This window comes from Poromitra crassiceps, assembly GCF_964638095.1.
Source record: "Poromitra crassiceps genome assembly, contig: HAP1_SCAFFOLD_242, whole genome shotgun sequence".
Taxonomy (NCBI): Eukaryota; Metazoa; Chordata; class Actinopteri; order Beryciformes; family Melamphaidae; genus Poromitra; species Poromitra crassiceps.
The window spans coordinates 220,459-238,820 of NW_028152152.1; positions in this window are offsets into that span (position 1 = coordinate 220,459).

The window sequence follows — 18,362 nt, forward strand, 5'->3', positions numbered from 1 at the left end:
GCATTCCAGGGATATCGTATCGTTACAGCGTTAATGGCGCGCGCATCCGAGAGCTTGGTTGTCAGGGGTTGCACTTCGGAGATTCCAGGCCGACGTGCTGCACTCTCCGCTCGGAACACGAAGGCAGCTGGCTGCCTGCGGCTCGCTGAGCTCCACTCCTCCGGTCAAAAGGCTCTTCCCGAGGGGAGCGCCACAACACACTGAATCCCACTCGATTTGGAGGCGGAACACGCCAGGATTGGCCAAAGCCCAATCCAGTCCCCAGAATTGTCAAATAAAATCATTGACATGATGCATGACCCGTAGTGATGCGCGGGTCAGGGTTTTTTAAGGCCCGCCCCAACCCAACCCATCATTGGAGCCAGCCCGCCCCGCCCAGCCCGTTAACACATTCAGTGCCAGCGACGCCATATGGCGTCATTAGAAATTTACCGTACAGTGCCAGCGACGCCAAATGGCGTCATAACTCGATTTTTTTTTTTTGACGGGGGGGTGTCGATCTATGCCTCTTACATCGCCTCTTACAATATTCAGAGGTATTGAATGTGTCTAACCTATTTTACAGAACCCTTAGGTGGCGACAGCGCTCTCCAGATGAGAGAACGTGGAGTGAAACACACAGAAGAAGTCATTGGGGGGAAGGAAATCGCATCGCATCCGTCCGTATGCAGCGGCTTCATTGAAGCAACGTTTAGCTGTGCCCCTGCAGCAGCCAATCTGCTATCACAATTGAGCACCTCGATGTCCGCTGCAACAGCCTCCGTGTCCGCTGCAACACATGATCAGCCGTGGATTTGTTATTATTCTCAACTCGAAGCATGGGAGCTGGTACACGCGGCTGTAAAAAAGCAGGATCTAGCTGACTTTTTCAGTGCTGAGCACAGGCAGAGAAAACGAGAAAACAGCAGAGCAGAGAGACACTCCTCCCACAACGGGGGGGGGAGGAGGAGGGGGGGAGGTGGGCACGCAGAGCCAAGTACACAACACAGACCCAGACAGCAGGACAGGGTTGGCAAACGCAAGCCAGAATATCCGATGCCCACCAGCAGCAAAAGATCAGCAAGAAGCTGCAACCAGCAGCGCATGCAGGCGCCAGCGCTGCTGGTTTCAGCTAAAAATATTATTCTTCCAAACAAAATTCCCTTGCCTTCACTGTTTTATTGAAGGAAATTATTTTTGAGGTGTGACTACATCAGAAAATTAGCTTCAGAGTCAGTGATGTGCTTGAAATGTTTAATTTCACAAAAGGCTCATTATCTCAGCTCGTAGAAAAAAAGCTCTGTTTTTCGTTCGATCAAGCTATCTTCTCCGGCTCATAACTAAAGAACGGAAAATGGGATCAATAAACTTTTTTTGCAGGTGATAGAAGAGAGTCTCATCGTTATTTGTGCGTGTTCAGTGTTTACATAGTAATTATTAAAGAAATTATATGACTGTTTTAAAATGCATTGCGGCCTATGTGGCACAGCAAGCAACCTTTTGCCCAAGGGCCGTGGCACTGAAAGTGTTAAAATATCTGAAAATTCCGAACCCAGCCCAACCCAGCAGCCCGCAACGGCCAATTTAATGTAATATGTCTCCGGACTCAGGAGGAGCACAGCAGAGCTTCCAAGGTGTGCAAAGTAGCTAATAACTCTGTCTCTCTCCCCCCTCTCTGTCTCTCTCTCACACACACACAGACACTCACATGCTGCCCTGCGCGACAACAGTTGTACTGCTCTGGATGAGTTGCGCGGCTGCTTTCATGTCGGTCTTTCTTCAATTAATCCAAGGTCTTCAAATGGAGGTAGCAGGTAGAGATAGGCAGGCTACAGAAACACTTCTTATTCTTCTCCATTTCTTTTAATGACCTCATGTGCTCTCAATTGGTCACGTTGCAGTAGTACTAAAGGTAGTAGTGCAGCAGGTGCGCAGACGCAGGTTCAGGCCCGTGGTTCAGGCCGTGCGCAGGTTCAGGCCCCTAGCCACCATTGAGAATACCGAGGTCATGCCCTCGGTATTTTTTCCGACCAAAAAATAACTTGATATTCGTGCGGCAAAGATATTACAACGCCAAAATTACGATGGAGTGACTCCTCTTCTCAATAGATGATCTTTGGTCGACGCGGTGCATAATTTGTGGGACGGCCAGTACAATGCTTGCTTCGGGTGATTGATGGAGTGAGTGGTCAAGTCATAGACGATCTTCGCTCGGCGTGCGGTGGTATTTTGTGGGGCAGTGCAGCCAGCGTGTGAGGTTTGTAAACAAAGTAGGGAGTAGCACCGCAGAGGAGGAAGGAATTAAACCTTGACGGTGATACAGCGGGGGGGGGGGGGGGGGGGGGGCTACTACTGCTAACTAACGCTAGTTAATTCAAACATTGATTTCAATGGTAGACCGTCAATGACATGTTTTACTTTCAATTCAGTGTGTGTAAATGGTTGAAATTCATGTTGAAATGAGGTCCCCTCTTTTTTCATTGCAACTAGATTATCCTAGCAGAGGCTGGTATTCACACATGAATATCAATTGACCGGGGATGTGTTTGCTTTCTTCACTAACATAGAGAGACCATGAAAAGATTGCATCAAACAAAGCTCAGCTTTGGAAAGCGAACTGAGGAGGAGAGTGAAAGTCAAAGAAAAAGAAGTAGAGGTGATGATGGCGGTACACTGCCCACTCTTCACATGATGGGATATAAAACTATTCACAGATATTTACAGGTACATGGTAAGTGGCAGCAGTAATGAGCTTGAACAACACCACATATTTATAGTGTAATAGTGAAGTGTAATTTATAGAGTAATATATTATCATTGTATGTGTGTATATACTGTAGATAGGTAGGTAGATAGATGGATAGATAGATTTGCTTATGTTTATTCTACAAACTACCATGTGACCTGTATGCAGAATATATGTGGGGAGAGATTTATTTTTGGTATAATGGTAAAGCAATAGCACAGTAAAGATGATATGAATCTAATATGATGTGTGTAGTTCTTTATAGATCTAGCCTCTTCATTTGGCTGTCAAAGTGCACCAGATTGAAGCATTTGGCTTTAAAATTGACAAAAAAATCTCAGGGGGGCACAGCTAAGATAAGCTGCATCTTCAGCTTGCTAACTGTAGTACAACCATTTACAATTTCATTTCAATGTTTATTTGAATAGACAAAGACATACGTATTAACAAAATAGTCTGATGTCACATCACACACACTCTCACTCTCTCACACACACACACACACACACACATTTGCCAACCCATTCTCACTCCGAGCGCGTAGCATATTGACGCTTTGTCCCGTCCCTTGTGCGTCGCTTGTTACTAACATGGTACCTAGGAGTGTCAAAAATAATCGATTATAAGATGCATCGCGATGCGGACCTGCACGATTCTGCATCGATTCACAAATGTCAAAAATCGATTATTAATTATTATTATTTTTTATTTTTTTATATAATAAAATAAAATATAATGGAAGTACATGCAGTTGTTTATTTTAATTATGGATCATAATACAATGCAATTCTAAATGCACTTTTATTTTAAAAGTAGCCACACAGTGAGAAAAAAGAAAGTGAGAAAAAAAATCATGTATTCGGGAAAAAAAGTGATGCATCGATTTAAGATGCATCGAGATGCATCGATAATCGTTATCGAATCGAATCGTAGCCCTCTGAATCGTAATCGAATCGTGAGGCCAGTGAAGATTCACAGCCCTAATGGTACCCTTGAGCCATGAAACGACTTGGGCTTTCCGACTAAACTCAATGTAAACCCACGGAAGTAATCTTGACGCTTATGGCAACTGCTCCCCCATTAGTCAACTGCTCCCGCATTAGGGTCTGGGGGGAGGAGCTAACCTCTCCCAGACCCTAACCCTAAACCTAACCTCTCCCACCCCCCATGCCTAAACCTAACCTCCCCCAGACCCTAACCCTAAACCTAACCTCTCCCACCCCCCACGCCTAAACCTAACCTCCCCCCAGACCCTAAAGCACACATGGGCAAAATACCCATGTGTGGCCTGCGATGGAATTGCAATTTTTTTTTTTTTTTTTTTTTACACACACAGTGCACCTGAACGCAACATGCAAGATACCCGCTGAATAAGTGTCCAAATGTTCATGTCATATTCTGGCCAATACTCCACTTCTGTTATAGCATTTCAGTATGGAATATGGAATATCTTTCAATAATCTTTATGACTAAAAGGCTACATTGAAGTAGAAATTTAAATAACTCAAATAACTCATTGGTTTTGGATTTATTTAGCTTCAAGACTGCATTTTTGTTCGTGTGACCCTCAACACAGGCTTTGATCATCCCGGGACACTTACTGATACTTATGCTTAAATTAACCCACTCATATTCTGATTTATTTCAAGAAAAACATTTCAGCTAGTGGAAATTCTAATTGGCTGATAACTTTAAAATCTAGCAGCCATATTGGCAGGTGGCCAAAAAAGTTAATTTCAAGCCCTGAAAGCAGGTGGTGACAATAGCAGTGTGTGAGAAAAGGATCAAATATTGGTGGTTGAATAATGACATCACAACTGTTAATTTAAAATGAGTTATTCCTCTAAACCTGGCTTCAAATGCACCAAATTTTTTGTGCTGGCGCCGTTCGGCCCTCAGCAAAACCTGGTAGCGAGGAAATTTTTTGTGGCCCTCTCTATCATCAAAGTTACCCATCCATGGGTTACGGCATGACAATATTTGTTCGGCCCCCGGCAACAATCTGGGTTTCTCATGTGGCCCCCCATGAAAAATAATTGCCCACCCCTGCCCTAAAGCTTGTGGCATACTCTTTGCGCCCAGCCAAGTGCATAGGGCGCGCGGCGATTATGACGTCATCGCACGGGGCGTGTCGGGGGGCGAGGCCTGAGCGCAGCGCGGCGCGTCCATGGAGATTTTTCTATCTTTGCTGCCTGTGCCTGTGAGATCTCCGTGGTAGGCTATCAGTGGATATCTGCTGTGATTGAGTCCTCACCGTCGTAAAGTCGCCTTTGAAGCATGACGTTTGATTATAACGAACTAGTTGTGTGGCTTAGCCTTCCCAAATGTTGAGGGTCGTTTTTTTATAATTTAATACATAGAATTGGGAACGTTACATTCAATTTCATTCAGACTGCCTGGCGCCTGGAGCTGCTCACTGAGTATGTTCTGTTTTGGCCCGCGCAGAGTGCCCGCGCCCTCCTCGGGGCCCCGCCTCCAGCGCGTGCGTGAAGAGTATGCCAGAAGCTTAAAGCTTGTGGCATACTCTTCGCGCCCAGCCAAGCGCATAGGGCGCATGGCGATTATGACGTCATCGCACAGGGCGTGTCGGGGGGCGAGGCCTGAGCGCGGCGCGTCCATGGAGATTTTTCTATCAGAGCGTCGGGTTTTGCTGCCTGTGCCTGTGAGATCTCCGTGGTAGGCTATCAGCGGATATCTGCTGTGATTGAGTCCTCACCGTCGTAAAGTCGCCTTCAAAGCATGATGTTCGATTATAACGAACTAGTTGTGTGGCTTATAGCCAGTTATGCTGCCTTTACACTTTAAACGTTTTAGAATGGACGTGTGGCTTTCTGCCATGAAGGGTTGCCAACCGTCCCTTAAAATACGCAATTGTCCCGTATTTGTAAACAAAAAGACGTGTCCCGTATTGAACTGATACGGGACGCGCTTTGTCCCGTATTGGAGAAACAATTATGCCCTTTTCCCACATGCGCTTTGTACCGCAAAATGACCGGTACGTGGTCTAATGCCTGCATGTGAGAAAGGCGCCGTGCCGGTATAAGCGCGACCCCATCGTCCCCGACATTTCACCAGTTTCGTGCCAGTCAGAAGAGCGGTATGCTCTTAAGGGGACGCAAGTGGAAACGGTTCCAGTCATTTTCCGCGACAGCGGTCCTTCAATCATGGGCGAGGAGTAGCCTACACACGTTGCTTAATGTTCCAGCGGGCATAATCTAATCATTCGCGCACATTAAAGCAAACTGGCGAAATGATCTTGTGATAGCCTAATAAGAGCAGTATGTCAGCTTGCTGATTTCCGAAGGCAACCCCGGACACATCAAACGAAGCCAGTCTGTAAAAAGTGCTTCAACGCGACGCAGGTGAACGGATAAACATCGAACCAGCAACTATTTCTCTCAGACACGGATCCCAACTTCTTCAAAGTGCATCATCTAATCATTCGCGGACATCAAAGCAAACTACTTCCACATTTCGCTTGTGCATTTGCTTTCTCTACATACATACAAGCGTTGAGCAGCTTGCAAGCCTTTCTCGCTGTGTCTGTCCTGTGTGGCTGCTGCTCTCGAGCAGAGAGGGGAGTGGGTAAATCGGCTGTGTTTATTACGCTGGCGGCTTGACGCTGCTCTTAAGTCAAACGAGTGTGATTTATTGTGTGACAACTGACAAGCGAACTTATTTCGAGTTTTGCCGACCCCCCAAATAAGCTCCCCCCTCCCCCCGCCCCCCCAACATACAGGAAAATTCGCTGATAGATTCCCACATGCGCGAGCCGAAGTGTGAAGGGAAATGTCCGATATTGACTTACAGGTAATTTTCCGGTACGCATGTGGGAAAACGGCTTTAGTGCAAAGAGTGACAGGCTATTTGTATTGAGTGAGAAACTCCGTAGCCGCTGCAGCTGCTCTGCCCCTCAGCCTGTGTGGTGTCATGTTATGTCCAACTACCCTAGAATGCGGTTCTCATTGATTGTTGTGAGTCACGACCAAGAGAAACGCTGTCAGCGTTGCTAGGTTCAAATAAACTCTGACGACAGCACATTGAGTAAGCTATTTACATTGTATCAATCTATAGTAGTAACATGCCATTTTGTTGTGTTCAGAAGATTTAATCTGAAATCTAAAATGTTTTTCCACTAATGATTTAAACGTTCATAATACCAGGTTTGTTCTATTCAAAAGAATATGTAACGTTGCTGTTTGCACTGTTAAAAGAAAATGTAATGAGTAGATGCGAAGTTGCATTACCGGTAGGCCATATCAAAATACTGTTCTTTCTTAAAATACAGCTGTTTTAGCCCATTAAGAATGAGAAACCTTTTGTTTTGCAATGCCCAAATAAAATTCTTGAATGATAATCTAGGAATAGGCTACGTGCAAAAATAAAAAAACTGATCAAATTCAGGTTTGCTTGTCTTAATAATAATGGGTAAATGGTAAATGGCCTGCATTTATATAGCGCTTTTATCCAAAGCGCTTTACAGTCACTAGGTACATTCACCCATTCACACACCGATGGCGGCAGGTTACCACGCAGGGTGCTGGCACACCAATGGGAGCAATTTGGGGTTCAGTGTCTTGCCCAAGGACACTTCGACATGCAGACTGGAGGAGCCGGGAATCGAACCACCGACCTCTTTCATCCAAAGCGATTAGTGGACGACCCGCTCTACCTCCTGAGCTACAGCCGCCCCTAAATGGTTGAAGTTGTAGCAATTGCAGTTATGTGATTGCTAATAAGTCCACTACTGACTGCCCCCTGGACCGCCCCCCGTTCCTTATTTCTATTTCAAGAAGTTGGCAACCCTATTTGCACGGGTTAGCTAGCTAACGTTAGCTGGCTAGCTAGCTAGCTATCACATACTCACATACTCTCCCATAGACGCGTGTTTTATGTGTGTCTGTGTGTGTGTGTGCGTGCGTGCGCATGTGTGTGTGTGTGTGTGTGTGTGTGTGTGGGGGGTGTGTGTGATCTAGGTTTTCCCGCTGTTTGCCACCAGTAGTAGCAGAGAGATACCGTGTCCCTTGTCGTCGCCGTGGGAGTGATTCAACATGGGGACAAACCACTTGGGACCCGCACCACGTCGCCCACGGGGCGTTTTCCAGAGCCTGGACTCACTCACAAAACAACGGGGCTTGTTGCCATCACCTCTAGCCGGGTGAAAGTGAGCAAGGAGCTGGGGAGGGGGAGAGAGCACAGACAGCCTGGAGGATGTCACGGCACAACAGGTCAGTGGTCACCGGGGAGAGAGGTTTTCAGAATGGGGAGGTCCTCTCAGTCTCAGGTGATGGCTTTTGATGTTTGCATTCTCTGGATAGTCTGGGCACGCTTTACTCCACTTTTGGCCATGGGGGCGTAAACCAAGGAAACAGGAAACAATACCGGAAACAAGTGCGCCAGAAAACGTCTTTGTTGCCGTTAGCTTGACGCGGCGAGGTTACGTTAGCTAGAGCCTGATAAAAAGAACAACACAAGTTGTATAGTAGCGTTAGCACATTTCTCTAGTAGTCACTGCCGAGGAAGGTTTCTGGAGAGCCAAAGACAAGTACTCGCCATGTGAAATCTTATGATCAATGTCCATGTCTTTCCCAGCACAGGCAGCAGAGATGCTTCAACTGTTGTACTTGATCCTCCATTATCGATAACAGCGGACAGACGACTATAACTATTCCATCAACTGGCTATTTGTTTGAAAAGTAAAGCTTCTGTATTGGCTTAAAATATGTGATAGGGAATCTGCAATGTTTCTACAAGAACTTCTTAAAAAAGTTGGTTCGGTGCGTCCATCTTTTATTTTCCTTTTCGTGGTGTCTGATTCTCAAGTGAACGAGCTGTTTCCGCTGCTTGTTTCCTGTCTAGGGCGGGCTCTAGGCTGGTGTGTGTGTGTGTGTGTGTGTGTGTGTGTGTGTGTGTGTGTGTGTGTGTGTGTGTTAGGATGACGTCATCATTCCTACTTTGACGTCGTCATTCCTACTAGGGATGCACCGATATGAAAATTTTGGCCGATGCCGATAACCGATATTAACATTGCTGTTATGGCCGATAACCGATATTTACCGATGTCGATATGATCTGTATAAAACCACATTTTTTATGATCATCACATTTTGTACATACTGAAAAACACATGTTAACACTGAATTTGAAAAAGTTATGCATTTCTTTATTTGCAAAGCCTTTGGAAAAGCCCATAAATCATAGATTTACTGCATTATTTCATATCAATGTGAAGAATTTGGCTGATAATGATAACCGATATTAACATTGCAACATCTGACCGATACCGATATGACCGATATGTTAAAAAATCGGCCGATACTGGCCGATACCGATATGATTGCCGATATATCGTGCATCCCTAATTCCTACTATGATGTCATCGATCACTGATGATGTCATGATTCATAAGCGTCTTTCATGCCTTTCGCTGGTGATGTCATAACACAGGTGATGTCATATTCACATCTATAAGGGCCTGTTCCTGCAGGATCTCGCCAGTGATTCATACTGTCAGGATCGGTGTTGGACATGTGGATCTATTCGCGGGTAGTTGAGGGCCACGGGAAACTTGGTAGGTCTTGAGAAGCTGGGGTGTTGTGGAACTTGATGGCTGGGGCTGCACAGTTCGAGGTTTGGGAACGGTCGCAGAGATTGCAGAAGTTGCTGGTTGCAGAAGTTGCAGGTTGCAGACGTTGCAGAGATTGGTATGATCCTTGATGTGAATTTATGAATCACTGGCGAGATCCTGCAGGAACAGGCCCTTATAGATGTGAATATGACATCACCTGTGTTACGATGACATCATAGTAGGAATGACGACGTCAAAGTAGGAATGATGACGTCATCCTAACAGTGTGTGTGTGTGTGTGTGTGTGTGTGTGTGTGTGTGTGTGTGTGTGTGTGTATTCTGTGACAGACCATCTGCTGTCTGTTGTGCTGCATGTTGTTGAGCTCTCAGCAGCAGGGCCGGGCAGTCAGCTGCAACCTTTCACCAGTCACACTATCTGTTCTCAGAGACAGGGCTGTCATGATCTATCAGGAAAACGAATGCGCACATACAGTATGTTGCCGTCATGCCAATAAGAGTCTAAATGTAATTTTTTATGTTTTATCTGCAGACTAAGCAGCTAGGCTTTCGGTTCTATAAAAGCCATTATTTTTTGTATTGACTATTGAGAATTATATCACAATAGTGATGTCAGATTTGCTTAGGTCAGAGCTATGGAATATTAAATCATCCATCTTTGCTCACAACATTTGCCCTTTCTTTCTTCTTCTTTTTTACCCCAGGTGTGCATAAAATACAGGTTAAGAACTTATGGAAAAGTCATGGAAATCCATTGGTCAAAATGTGTATGAACCCTGAAGGGTTAAATTGAGCATTTATGAGAGATTTCAAAAATATCGAGATATATATCGTGTATCGCGATATAGCCGAAAAACAACGCGATATTCTTTAGAGGCCATATCGCCCAGCCCTAATTTGATTGTTATGTTTTAGTTTTACATCAAATGAATTAGATGAACTAAATCGTTTACATACTATATTACCAAAGCACACACATACATACCTAACCCTAAAAATGTTTGTTGCCTGCTAGCTATCAGACAGAATAGAGAGACTTAAATATGTGCTGTATCGGTATCGGATCGAAATCGGTATCGAATCGGGTATCGAAATTTGATCGGAATCGGATCGGTTTTGAGCTAAAATATCGAAATCGGATCGGAATTGAAAAATCTCGATCGCAGCATCTCTAGCTGATGCGTGGAAGAAAATGTGAAGTCACATGATCAGGATGCTTTTTAACCAAGCTACAAAATCTGGAAAAGTATAAAAAAAACAATTAGATCATTTCCAGGTCTTGAATAGTTTGGGAATTTGGGGGGGATGGGCAGTCTGGAAAAGTATGGAAAATGTTGTGGTCATCCAGGTCCGATACACACAAAATTCTTGCTTTTATATTCTTGTAGAGCCATTGTAGAACAATCTTCATCTATAGTGATATGACCTAGTTAGGGGCAAGATGTCTCTGTGTAAATCTATCGAACACCAGACAGAATCTTCAAAACAAGTCATGGTCTGGAAATCATATGGAATATTTTGAATTGAAAATGTGTAGGAATCCTGAAGACGCGACGCTCCCCGCCCCCTCCAGCAGGGGGTGCAGAGGGGCAGAGCTCCCCCCTCCTCCCCCTCCCCCCAGGCTGATCCAGAGAATGGAGAGCGGCTATGAGAGCAGCGAGAGGAACAACAGCAGCCAGGAGCTCAACCTGCCTGCAGAGAGGTGGGCAGGCACACACACATACACAGTACACACACACACACATACACAGTACACACACACACACATACACAGTACACACACACACACACACACACACACACACACACACACACAGTGCCTGAAATGGGCTGATTATTATGCCTTCATTCACTGGTTCCCAATCTGCGGTACCCCTAGGGGTACGTGAAGGTACTACAGGGGGTACTTGAACGAAAGGGGGAAATTAAAATAAATTAAACGTTAAAATAAACCTGCTCAGGGGGCACTAATTACAACTCTTTCACTCCATTTCTTCTTTTGTAACGTCATATCCTTCAAAAGGTGGTTTAACATTCATTCATTGCATCACATGCTATAGTTTTCTCTGGCAGTTTTCTAAGCAAAATGTTGTAGTCAGGTAAAGGGGGTACTTGGGAAGGGGGTGCTGAAATGTCTGTATGAAAAAAAGTGCTGCATAGACGTGACAGGGCTTCATGAAGGCAGACAGCACCACCACTCACCCCCTGGACGGCACGGTGGCTCAGTGGTTAGTGCTGTTGCCTCACAGCAAGAAGGTCCCGGGTTCGAACCCCGGTCCGTCCTAGGTCCTTTCTGTGTGGAGTTTGCATGTTCTCCCTGTGTTTGTGTGGGTTTTCTCCGGGTGTTCCGGTTTCCCCCCACCACCAAAAGACATGTATGTTAGGGTTAATACTCCTGTCAGTGCTCCTGAGCAAGGCACTGGCAAAAGAACTGGAGTTAGTCCCCGGGCCCTGCACTGTGGCTGCCCACTGCTCCTAGTTCTAGGAATGTTCCTAGTAGAGGATGGGTCAAATACAGAGGATGAATTTCCCTATGGGGATAAATAAAGGATCACTTAACTTAACTTAACACACACAGTGAGTCAAACTGCAGCCAAAAACAAAGCTGCATAGATCAAGTGAAGAGGTGTCACTCTGGCCCTAAATTAGGTAGCCTCTTGTAAGTACCTGTTCTGCAACAACAACAACAACAACAAACATTCTGCTGATTGTATAATGCCTTACATTCTGATGCAGGACTTGTTGGGCGAAACAACAATGGATGTATATTACTGTGTAGAAAAAATAGATAAATTTATATTGTGAGCAGAGTGATGCCTCCTCACATGATCTGATGAGCAGAGCAGTCAGCGAGCCGAGCACAGGGCCGTTACACTGTCAATCATGAAGACATTCATGGTGATCAAATGCCAATGATGTCAAATCAACACTACAGGTGCCAGAGAGAGAAAAGAAAATGGAGGATGTGCCGCACAAATGAAAGGTATGTTAATGCACCAAGAAGGAATAAAGATACGCGTTGGTTCATCCAGGACATGGTAGTCCTAGGCTATACCCCCCCGACTGTAATCAGCTGACAGCCCGTTGATTGGATCAGTGTTTAATCATCACACCAATCACATCCCTTCTCACAACAAGGCGGTCCGTTTAAATATGGCTGTCTTCTACACTGGTCTTTGCTACTCTAATGCTGCCACACACATCACTGCTGCTCTCTGCTGCAAAGCTCCATCACCCCAGCCTCCAGCTTTCTAGTTCAGAGTCTGCATGGCTCAAAGGTCAAACATGTATTCTTGCTTTGGGCTCACTCTTGTTTACCCATGGGGGGATTCTGCATTGTGCTACCTGATTAGCTTAGCATGCTGCTTGGCTAATCTAGGGAGCATCTTCTGTAAAGAGCAGAGCCATCAGTGTCAAACATAACTATTTCCATTTGTTGCTGCTCTTTCAGTGAGGGGAAGGTTCCTAAACAGTGGCGTGAAGCTGAGGTCATCCCAATACCCAAATCACGCCCTGCCCACATAGACCAATTAAGACCAATATCACTGACATCTCAGTTTGCCAAGATAGCAGAAAAAATTGCCCTCCAGTGGATTTTAAAGGATATTACATTTGATTCCAGACAGTTTGGCAGCCTTAAGGGTCGGTCTACCACACATGCTCTTGTCAGCCTCATAGATAGTCTGTAAAACACTGACCAGGCTATAGCTCAATCTGCTCCCTCGTAGCTACAGACTTTAGCAAGGCTTTCGACAGAGTTAACCATAACATAGCCACCAGTAAAATACTTGCAATGGGACTAAGACCTGAACTAGCCCTATGGCTCTGTAATTTCATCTCTGACAGAAGGCAGAGGGTCCGCTACCAGGGTGCACTATCTGAATGGGAGCATCTTTCATGTGGTGTTGCCCAAGGGACATTGCTGGGAGCAGTACTCTTCCTGGCGCTTATTGACGATGCTGCCCAGGACTCCACCTGCCCTGTATGGAAGTATGTAGACGACATGAACCTGCTGGAAGCTAGAAAACACATGCAACCATCACAATTACAAAGCCAACTTGACAATCTCCATAGATGGACAACCTCCAATGACATGCTTCTCAATGAGAAGAAATGTCTGGTCATGCATATAACATTCAGCAGAAACCCACCTTCACCTCCACCGCTCTCCATCAACAACACTGTTCTTAAAGCTGTCCCTAAACTCAAAATCCTTGGCCTCATCATTCAGAATGACCTTCGCTGGAACAGCCAGGTGGATGCCATAACATCAAATGCAAATAGGAAATTGTTCTTCTTGAAGCGCCTCAGGCGTTTTTCTGTCTCCACTGATGACCTTCTAACCATATACCTTGGATATGTACGACCTTTACTGGAGTATGCTGCCCCCATCTGGAATGCTGGCATCACACAAGCTCTTTCATCCCAATTGGAGCGGGTACAGAAGAGGGCCTGTCGCATCATCCTCGGCCCCAACTATGACCACTACCCAACCGCCCTGTTAAAGCTAGGGCTCACTGACCTGGCTTCCCGACGTGAGCAGATCTGTCTGTCATTTGCCCAAAACCTCCCAATTCGCCAACTGGCTACCCCCAACACGTCTGCAGATCTCTTGCCGTATAACCCGGAACTGTCATAAACTGAACAATCCCCTCACAAAAACACGCCGCCATCAGAACTCTCCCATACCATATCTGACTAGACTCCTGAACCAACATATTATCCCATAACATGTCCTGTTGATTTAGTTTGCTTTTGTCTATGCCTGAAGTTCTATTTTAGTTATGTGCTGTTTTGAATTTTAACTTGTGTCGACGTCTGCTTTTTAACCTGTAAATTGGTAATTAATTATGCCAATAAAGTACTACTACTACTACTACTACTACTTGCAAGAAATGGATAAATCTATGACGAGAGTGTTCCTGACTGAATGTTAGTTTTCTTACAGAAAACACCAAAAGGTCAATATTGTTTTGTTAACCCAACTTATTCTGACCCCTATCTGAAACCGCCTCGTCCCAAAGATTGATTTACAAAATAAATGGGAAGCTGGACACCTATACAGAAATCTGGGACCCATTTCTATCTCAGATCAGGGAAGAGTAAAATCTGACAAATCTGACACACCAATAATTTAAAACCAAACCTATAGTGCAACATGTTTGACTGGCGGGAGGGGGTTGAGTTCTTGGTTTGGGAGAAAATGGTTTCCTTTCAGTTCAGATCAAGTATGCAGGCTGTTGTGTTTTTTGTTTGTCTAACAGAATGTTTGTCTATAGTTGGATGCTGTTGTAATATAGAACGATAATGCAACATTACAACTTATATCTGGTTTGCACATGTTGTTTATTTTTATTTGTATACTATTTTACGGACTGTGTTTTTTGTTTTGTTGTTTCTTTGTGAGTGTATACCAAATTGTAAATTGAACTGGACTGACGTTTGAATATCTGCAAAGGAAACAATAAAAACTATAGTTGAAATATTGTTTTGTTGCCACTGCCTCTAAAAAGCACAGGCAGCTCTGTCCATCAGTTATGTAAAGATGATATTGCCCTCTTCTCTTCTCTCCTCTCTCTCTCTCTGCAGGGAGTGTGTGATGAAGAAGCCTTCCTCCTCCTCTTCCTCGGGGCCGGCCTGGAGGAGCGTGCGGGCGAGGAGCAGTGGAGCTCTGCTGCACGAGTGCAGGGGGAATTTGGGTACGGCACAGCGAGTGTGTGTGTGTATAGGCGTATGTAGTGTCTATTGAGTGTTTGTGTGTGTGTGTGTGTGTCTTCCAATTTGCCTAAAACGTCGACTTGGACTCAAGGATTTGATTTTGGGCGTTGAAGGTAACACTTCAAGGTCACTGTGACCTCATGAACACCATTTTCTAGCTCATTAATGCGATATCTCAGGAACGCCTTGACGGAGTTTTCTTAGAATTTGGCTCAAACGTCCACTTGGACTCAAGGATGAACTGATTACATTTTGGTGGTCAAAGGTCAAGGTCACTGTGACCTCACGAATGCCATTTCCAAGCTTGTTCATTATCATTAAAACTGTGGTACCGTGATTACAGGGCTTTGAAAAACATGATAAATACTGTCCATCATCAACCTAAGTTGGCAACTGTCTCCCAGATGCAAACGCGCAGCCTTGGTGAAATGATTTCACTGAGTGTATTAGTACTCTTTGAACATTTTCAGCACATTTTAACAATACCGTTATAATACTGATGACGGTGATAATTTTGGCCACTATAATCGTGATATGAAATTAGTCACATCGTTTCATCATTAGTACCCAACTATAAATAGCAGGAAATAATTTGCTGGGATGGATGGAGGGAGGGCGGATGGTTTATGCATACATGCAGAAGGATTAGGATGTCATAAAAGTTCATCTCTAACGTAGACTCAACTTAGTGAAGCGTAAAAAAAAGTCATTTGAAAATCCAAACTCTGTTCTGTAAATCTACTGTATATTATATACTGCTTATATATACTGCTTATATATACTGCTTATATATACTACTGTATATTATATACTGCCCACCTTTTCTAGATGCAATCCTCAGTTTATGATTATTAATCACCATTCAGGTCCAGACAGACAGACAGACAGACAGAGCTTTGGTGGGTATATCTCTTACTCATCTCTAGTGTGTGTGTGTGTGTGTGTGTGTGTGTGTGTGTGTGTGTGTGTGTGTGTGTGTGTGTGTGTGTGTGTGTGTGTGTGTGTGTGTGTGTGTGTGTGTGTGTGTGTGTGTGTGTGTGGCAGCGGGCACGGGCCGCAGCGAGCTGGACGAGCTGCAGGAGGAGGTGCTGAGGAGAGCCAGGGAGGAGGAGCAGCAGAGGTGGCAGGAGAAGGAGAGAGAGGAGGCGCTCGGCTTCAACCCCACACCCAGCAAATACCTGGACCTGGACCAGCTGCAGAGCCAGGGTACCATATACACACACACTAGTGCAGTCGCCACTACTGCACTTCAAGTCCATGGCACACCAATAAAACATTGTCCAACAACTGCCAACGGATGTTGGAGAATGTTTGGTTGGTGTACCATGGGCTAAACACAGACAAACAAGGGTTGAACATGTGAAATCTGACCAAACATCTCCAAACAAGGACAGACAGCCATGGCACACCGAACAAACATCTGTGTTTGAATGTGTTTGTTCTAGATTGTTTGATTGGTGTGCCCTGGGCACCAGTGTATGAAACTGAGACCTTTGTGTTGAACACCACTTTTATGATTTTTGAAGCGTAAATGCAATCCTCCAAAATTGCGATAGCCAGAAAATGCTTCAAATATCTTTTTCTTCTTCCCCGCCCCCCAATTTGTGAACATTATCTTGCTGAACACAAAAGGTCTCAGTTTCATAAACGTTGTTAACCACAGACCTTCTTTCAGGCATCTAACCAAAATCCCCAATACAAAAATCCCATTGACTTCCAGATGAAGGAACCAGGCGATGCTAACTCATTCCTGTGCCACTCCATTGACTTTTCCACGGCAGCCATTTTGTGTCTAAAAGCCAGACCAGTGCTTCTCAAATGTTTTCACATGAAGGACCCCTAAACTGACAAAAATTACACCACGGACCCCCATTTGATAGGATTTTGTCCCCCATATGATAATAAGATGGATGCTTTTAGATGTTTCATTACCAAAATATATAAAACCCATGACCAAAATAGTCATTGTGTTACTTATGAATGGAATTATAGCGGAAATAAATTAACCTTCTTTTGGCTGGGGAGGGGACCCCCTGGAACCCCCTCAAGGAACCCTGGGGGTCCGCAGACCCCCATTTGAGAACCTTTGACTGTATAATTAAACACAGGTGCAACCAAAACATTAAGAGGGTGTGTGTGTGTGTGTGTGTGTGTGTGTGTGTGTGTGTGGTGTTTTCTTTTTGGCATCTGTATAGATGTATGCATGACATGTATGTATTTTATATTCGATGTCTGTTGCCTGCTGCTGTCTGGTATCTGGATTTTTTTTTTATATATTTCTTTTACTTTATTGTCCATATTATTTTATCTTGTGATCTCTTGTGCTAACCTATGCATGCAGCTATAGACATTGCATGTTTTCACTTTATGTAGTTTATTGTGTTTTCTTAACTCTGAATGGCTTCTGAATCCACCTGCCCAGGGACTCCAGATGGAAATTAGCCTATGGCTAAATTTGTTACAATGCATCTCTTCCCTATGAGGATTAATGTCTATTGTATAGGAGGGGGGGGGCATAAGATGATTATAGAATAGTGGGGGAGGGGCATATTTCTGCTATAAAAATGTATAATAATCACGTTTATTATTTTCCATTTTTCCTAATTTTTGCTTTTTTTTTTTACTTGTGAAATAGAGAATAGTTTAATTTCAGTCTCTTCTAAATTAAATGTATCAGGTTGAAATGGATGACTGAACAGGAAGAAAAACAAATCCAAAAGGGATTAATGATATTATATTATCAATACTCAAACATTTGGGGAATGCCCTATAATAGTAAGAGCACCAGTGAATGAGCAGATAGGCTGCACACTTCCCATACAAAAGATTTCACTGTCCTAATGATTCTGTTCTGTTCCCCAACTGCCTGGGGGCTTATTTTGCTTATACTCTAAAGTACGCTTGTTGTTTTGTCCACACGTGAGGGAACAGTTAAAGAAAAGCCTATTGGCATGTGGGATTTAGCTCTAAACCTTTTCCCCTGGTTTGAGTTACCGGTAGTAGCCTAATTATTGCAGATACTTGGAATAGTTCAGCATCTTCTCGGCCATGATGCAGTCCATGCTGCTTTGGGGGAACATGGAAAGTGCCTGGCTAATATTTGATTGACAGGAGGCCCACAGTGTTGAAATGATTTAGGTTCAGGTTACTGTACAATGATCCCTGACTGTTAAAGCCAAGCCTTTGTTTTAACACACGTGGTTGTTTGAGCTCCACGGTGAAAGAGAGTGTCCATGTAGTGGGAACTAGAGGTCACTGCTGAGGGACAACAGACTAGCAACTTGTGAAGTCTTTTAACTAAGTTCAAGGTCCAGCAGATCCCACATCACAGCA